Source organism: Abramis brama (assembly GCF_963993115.1).
Source record: "Abramis brama genome assembly, chromosome: 12".
NCBI lineage: Eukaryota > Metazoa > Chordata > Actinopteri > Cypriniformes > Leuciscidae > Abramis > Abramis brama.
Genome location: NC_139974.1, coordinates 23,409,886 through 23,417,729, shown reverse-complemented (window position 1 = coordinate 23,417,729; position 7,844 = coordinate 23,409,886).

The window sequence follows — 7,844 nt, the reverse complement described above, 5'->3', positions numbered from 1 at the left end:
CCACTTGATGTGGACAGGTGTAAACACAGTGTGTCCTAAGTGGCTTATGATCCGATCTGCTTGATCAGATCACGGTGATCGCATGTTAATGCCAAGTGTAAACGCAGCCATAGATCATCTCCCCCTAGCAGCTATCTATTAAAATTTCTAAACATTTTGAAACAGTAATGACGTAATGAAGCCTTGTTTACTGAAATCATGTGACTTTGGCAGTTTGATATGCGCTCCGAATAACTGGGGCCGGTTTCACAAAGCTATTTTAGACTGGTCTATAGTGTTAGACTAAAATTTGCTCCTAGACTAGTCTAATGCAAGTTAGACTGTTTCACAAAAATAAAGACTGACTTAATTTAGACCAAAAAAATTAGACACCTTACCCCTAGGCTAACTTAGGTCTAAGACTCTATGTTACCTTGGCAACCAGCAGTAACAATCAGTTACATTACAAACTGCCAAAAGAAAAGGGAAAATGGCTCATAATTTAAACATTTCTTCTTTTTACTACATTCCCAAGTAAAATGTCCTTGTAACTGTTAGGGCCGTTACATAGTCAACGCGAGCAACGATCGACGCGCTCCCTTTCATATGCAAGCGTCACCTCACGGGTGATGCGTGAAATGCAATACACCGTGACTGTCAAACAGGGGGTAGTAGAGTCATAGTGGAGTCATAGCTCTGAATGCCAGTTTATTTCGCTTCAAACGCTCGCCTTGGACGCGCGAATGGATTCAAAATGTTCAAGCGTTGAACTAGACGCGAATTTGACGCTCTATTCGCGTTTGGTGTGAACGCTGCATAATAACAGGCTGCGATGTCAAGATTGCAATGCTGGAATGTGTGTGTGTGCAGGGGCGTAGCAAAAGATCCCGGGCCCTATGCATAGGCAGTCCTGATGGGTCCTATGTTCCTCAAAAAAAATTAAAAAAATAATAATAATTATATGGCCTCTGCACACATGAATCTGTAGACCTAGATATTTATAGCGTAATAACTATTAACTGTAATGCTTAGAGTAGCCTGATAATTTGTCATGTGTGCACACACATTTCTAGCCTACTTTACTGTAGTTACTAAGTTTAAGCTTAATTATATAACAATATTTTTTTTGCATATAACACCCAACGTAGGCTATATAATTGCTAATTATTGCTAATTTTAGATATTATAGCCTATTAATTTAAAGTTAAACAGGTTTCAATTTAGGCTATTATAATGGTGTGTTGTATGCAAACAGCATTGAAAGTGTAGGCTACAGTTTATTTATTTAGCCTTTACCTCAGATTACATGTATAACCAAATTATCATCTGAAAGTGTATGTTCTGCTCTTTCAGTGGGTCGTCTCAGTTCATTTTTAACGATCGCGGAGATATTCAAGCAGTTTAGCACTAGATGTCATAGATTGTGCTCACCTTTCTTTGAAAATAAGTCAGTTACCAATTGTTTCCCCTCATTTTGTTTTCTTTCCTTCTAATGTCATTCCTTTAATTTTGAGGGGCCTGATTTGGCTTTCTTTGAGAAAGACATTTCTACAGCAGAAGTTTGTGCTCCTCCCAATGCTCAACTAACTAACATAAAATGCGTGCAGATGGACTAAACCATTTGGCGCATTAGCAAGGGGTGGGACCAGTCAGTCAATCAACCAAGTTATTCAGCCAATACAGCAACTTTACATTTCATCTGACATTCATTATGAAATTTAATTTGGAAATGAAAATATCCAGGTAACATAAAATATATTCCAGACTTTTCAAGGGCCCTCTCTCCCTTTGGGGCCCTGGTAATCAGTACTGGGTTTACTCCCAGTCCGACGCCCATGTGTGTGTGTGTGTGTGTGTGTCAGAGAGAGAGAGAGAGAGAGAGAGGCACGGGCGCGATCGAACAGTGGAAACATAAAAACATACTCCGTCATTTATACTCCTCCAACAAACACATATTTTCCGCTGGGGTAAACTGCACTGAGCGGTTGAATGCGCTTACTCGATCCGCCATGTTTTTTGTTTTGAAAAGTGTCTTATTTTACCCAGAATGCATTGCAGTGTAGTCCTACTTAAGATAGTCAGAGTCTTAAGTGCTTTGTGCAACGGTCTGATTTAGATGTCTATCTGAAGTCTGACTATCTACTATATCCAAGCCATAGTCAAAGTCTATCTTTGTGAAACCAGTGAAACAAATTATTAGCAAAGGTTTCGAAAGCACCTATCACTATTTGCTATAATAAACTGCATTTGGGCTCTACTCGACTCACCTTTGTAACAACTAGAGTAATGGATGCTTAAAATTCAGTTTTGTAATCACAGGAATAAAATACATTTTAAAATATATTGAAAAAAAAAAGTTATTTTAAAAATAAAATAAATGCATCTTTGGTGAGCTAGATATTTCTTTCAAAATCATTAAAAAAATCTTGCCAACTCCAAAACTTTGAATGTTGAATGAAATTATAGTGTATACTGACAGCCAGGGGTGTGGATGTGTCAAGCAAATGTTTTTAGTTACCGATACCATTGTAGAAATGTGTTATGTAAGGGATAATGTCCAGACAGTTATCACAGAATAAACCCTGACATGGTGATCAGGATCCAGAAGGGGTTTATTCTGCGATAACAACCGGCTGGATGCACATTATCCCACTTATTACATGGCTACTTGCCATGTAATAAGTAAATAATTAGACATGAAATATTGATCTGAGTCAAAATATTTTATTACCCAGGTGAAAAAGACGTGGTATTAAATGTATTAAAAATATACTTGAAATTCAAGTAGTGTGTTTATAATACATTTGTATTCCCAACATGCTTATTTTGAAGTGCATTAAAAATACATTTAATTGCATTTTAATATATTTCTGAAAAAGTATACTATACGTACATTGGTAATAAATATATGCTTAGTTACACTTTTAAGAAATATGATAAACACAAGCATACTTTTAATATATTTCTAAAAAGTATACTATAAGTACTTTGGTAATAAATATATGCTTAGTTACATTTTTAAGAAATATGCTAAACTCAAGCATACTTTTGGTGAAGTTTTAGTGTATTTAAAGAAAACATACTTATGTTGCTCTTACTTAAAGGGATGGTTCAGAGTAAAATCAACCTAGGGTCCTTTGCACCATGACCTCGAGCCAAATAAAATAAGTAGTAGACAGTGAGCAATAAGCATGTCCCATCCGGGTTCGTCACTTATTGGGGTCCCCTGGAAACATTTCCGTTGTGGTCTGTGCTATTTGCAGCGCGTTTCTGTATTTGGATATGTTTTGAGTATTTGGAGCACACATGTGTTGTGAAACTGATGAAGATGTTTTCTTAATTTGCGGGTGTTTTTCTATTTGCATGTGTTTTCTTCATTTGCAGTGGGTTGAGCTCTCTTGGCCACCGTAGGATGGTGCGATTGACCAATCAGAATCAAGTATTCCACAGAGCCGTGTAATAATTACATTTAACCATGATTAATTTATTTCAGAATTAAAAATGTCTGATTTCAGGGAGTTACTAAGATTGAGCATAGCATTTGGCTGGTGACTGGACTGGACTGGAGTTTGTTTAAACTGGTTTGTTATAAATACAAATTTCTTTGTGCAAAACATTTTTAATAAGGGAAATACTACTGAGTGTACCTGAAATACATATTGTTATCAATAGCAGTTCCAAATTGTAATAAATTCTCAGTCCTGCTTGTAATGGGGTTTGGATTATAGATTATATAATCAAGTTGTAGATTTCTCTCCACACTGCTTCATAAATTTGATCTTGCTGAATGTCTCACAGCAATTTAAACAGTGAATTCATTATATGTCTCAGATGGTAGCAAGTCAGCATCATTTGTTATGAAGGTCTCTGGAAGGTCTTCGGCACACTAAAGATGAATGCTTGAAAAGATACTGTTGGATCGGAACTCCACAAATATGTGAGCCAGAGCCAGAGTCAGCGTGACATTACAGCTGATGCGCTGTCACAATGGCAGCCGCATCAATGCGGTCGCTGCGCTGGCAGTCATTGTGGGCCGCTTTCAGTGGGCTCTGACAGCAGTGGTGACTTTACATTTGGTGCTTTAGGAGGATGAAAAGAGAAAATGAGAAAAATGGAAAAATGATAGACAAAGGTGTGAACTCCATCACTCAGGTGGGAAGATAGGAGTTCACTTGTTTATAGAACCACAGCGACATGGCAGAACAGAGAGAGGAAGCGGAGGGGGAGATGTCAGGATAGTGAGAAAAAAAGAGAAATGCAGGTCATCACATTGTCTTTGACAGGCCTTATCTTGCCCACTCACGACAGGACACGCTGTGTGAGTGCGCTCAGAACTGTCATCCTAATCATTACTTCATACTTCATTAATCTCCCTTTCTTGCTCAAGTTTTCTTGCCATAATCCCCAAATGTGTGACATGAGGTGGGAGTGTTTAGATACATTCCCAATAGTAATTTTGTGCCTCTAAAAAAGTGCCTCTATCAAGCTTCAACCACCTCCATAAATCAGGCGTAATCCACACAGAATTACCGACAGTGACTGCAAACATCAGACTGCTTAGAGATCCAACTAACGAATGCATCACAAACATATTTGCAAGTTTCTAAGAGAAGAACAGTATAATGCTTAATTCGAAAATTGTTGGTCTATTATGTTGAATATAAATTGTGTCTACATGTTAATGAGGAATTTCTGGACACATTACTGTTTTTAGATTGGTGGAGTAAAAATTATTTTGAAGTTAAAAGATAAAATTAGACTCTTGGGGACAGATTTACTAAACAGGGCAAATCAGCATGAGAGCACAATTCCAAAAAAGCACAGATGGGAGTGAAAAATTCTATGTGTGATCTACTGAAGATGCGCAAATTAAAGAACACAGACGCAGTAGGATAATTTCCACAATGAGCAATGCAATCTACCAAGAGAAGCGCAATGTAACATCTGGTTTAAGACATGCTTTTTTTGGGCTGTAAATAATGGTGCAAATAGCAGTACATTGACTAGCGCAAACCTTTGTATAACATCTTGCATGATTTAAATACTTCCTCCCATACATTTTACATATAAAAAGGGAATCTCTTTCAAATGCATATGCAATAAGGTCAGCCACAAAAATAACTGTCCACGCATTTTCAGCGCTAATTTTTCACTGCGTGTCTTTAGTAAATCCTGACAGTAGTTTTTTAATGCCAAAAGAGGTTTTGCACTGGTGCAAGCTGTTAGTAAATCTGGCCCTTGGGGTAAGATTCCCACCTAACACTTCTTGCCCCAGCTAAGTTGCATCCAGTAGCCCTCTTTGAATAATTTTACATTTTGTGCTATGACAACTGCAACTAGCAATTCAACTAGTAACACATTGACTAATGCATTATCATTCTACAACGGTAAACTTATACTTTACAATGTAAAAGTAAATGCACATTGTTCTTAAGTGGTGCATCTTCTCTCCTCTTAGACTGCATTCCAGACAGCTCAGGATTTGGATTTTTCCAGCCTCCTACTTGGAAATAACGTCTGGAATGCCACTCGAAGTCAGACATTCGACCTGTGAAGGTCCACTCAGCAGCTTTATCCCATTGCTCAGGAGTTAATTAAACTGCGTATTCAGCAGGCAAAACCGCATCCTCTCACTAGTAATTGTGCAATCGGTAATTTAGCGAGAGGAATTCATTCCCCACATGGAATTCAACTCAGATTCAAGTTCGTAAAATGTAACACATGAATTCGCCACATTGATCATATAGCTGTGATGACTCTGATCTTAAGATGTTTAGAGGCCAGATGGCTTGGCAGTAACAACTGCAACAGATTGTCATCTCTTTTTTACCAGTTGTGGCAAAGAAATGTACAAGTACTTAAACATAAAATAATGATAATTTAGAGAGGCATGGAGTGGAGGAAGACCAATCTAGATTTTTTTTTAAGATAAGACAACACAAACCTGGAAGGTGTAACCAGGGCCGTAGCTAGAGGATTCGGGGCCCCCTGAAAAAATATTGATGTGGGCCCCCACCAATATCATATACTGTACAATAGATGAGCATGGAGGCCCACATATAACAGAAGAAGGTGATGTTGTTGTAAAACCTTTATTTTAAAAGTTAAATGTATATAAAAATTTCAGCTAATAAAAATAAATTGTTAAATAATAATAAAACCAATTTTTAAAAAGTAACAGCAAAATAATGTTTTTTTCCCCATCAAAGTAAACATTTATAAATTGACAAGAATGCAGTCAAATTTAAAAAAATTAAGTAATTTATTTTCTTATTTTTTAAAAAGATAACATTATTACATAAAGATAAAATGTATTCACGTGCAGTGTGTATTCGTGTTTTATTGATGTAATAAATACATCATCAGCCGGCAGGTCAGGTGCATAATGCAATGCGTCGTGACAATTTTTTTAACTCTATTTACAATAGTGTAAAAAGATAGGAATTTTGATCACGTAATCATTCGGTCGATTGTGGTGCGCACCGATAATGAAAAGTGACAGTACCCGGCAGGCTGTAGACGTAGTTTTCTTATTCCCAGCGAAATAACAATACAATCTGTCTTTAAGAACGTCTTGATCGACTGGGATACAACAACTCTCCTGGCCTCCCTCTCATTCTTTTCATGGCATTTCTGGAACCCTGATTTATGTTTTCTTTTCCCCTACATTTTGTCAGTCAATCTCCTGCTCTTCCACCAAGTTCATCGTTAACTTCAGGCACTGCCGCCTCAACTCTGATTGGTTCTGTTCACGAGCTGGGGTGGGACTTACAATTTTATTGGGTCCATGATGTTTGTCACTGACTGAATAATTAATAAATACTTTAGATCGGACTAAACCATTTATAGGGAGGTAAGAGAATATTTGGAAAAAATATTTAACCAAATTGCATGTTTTTGTGGTTTTCATTTAAATCTCAGGCATACAACTAATATAAATATTAGAATTATTCATACAACAGGGGCCTATATAGTATAATGGCAGGATTTTGTGGGGCCCCCTGGGCAGCAGATTGGTGGGCCTTGAACGCACATATGTTGGAACCACCACAAACAAATGTCACACTGAATCTGGAAAACAAATAAATTTTTAAATAAGATGTCTTCAGTAAGAGAATACAAATTTTCATTCTTGTAAATTGATGTTATCTTTATAATATACAGTAATTCATGTGGAGATTAAATAATAACAAAATGTTTGTTAGTCCTGGGTAAAATAGCAGAAATAGAATAGAAGAATCCAATACAAGATCATTCTAAATAACTTTATAACAAAACATATTTCATTCCATATTTCTTGAGTTTTATTTACCCAACTCAAGTCTGTCTCAGGCTCTTCACAAAATACACAAAACACAAAATACAGATCATGCATTTACAAGTTGTCATTTTTCCACACTGTAATAGTATTTAGGTAAGTATGGAATAATTCTGATAGCTGCATATTATGTTTTACAGCAATTGTAAGAACAATTATTTGGATTGACAAAACATCCCCTGATAGCTTATTACTTACCAGTCTCTAGGAGAAAATTGACAGCGATTTGCAGCCTGTGTTTGATGATGGCTTCTTTTGTAGCGGGGAAAACCTTTTTTCAAGAGTTGTTCTGCAAACTGAAAAAGACATTTTATGATTACATTAAAAAATCATGTTACAGGCACATAAATCTGCTGTCAGTGAATAACGTTGTAGTTTCAGTGGTTGTGTAAAATAAATGTTCTTTTTTTGGGTAACACTCTTAAATGAACAATAGTCATATTATAACGTGAGGGTGAGGAAACTGCTCTGAATAGTAAACATACTTTCAAGGCAAAGACTCCACACAAGGTACTGTCTGATTGTTAGGGATGTGGGACAGTGTCAC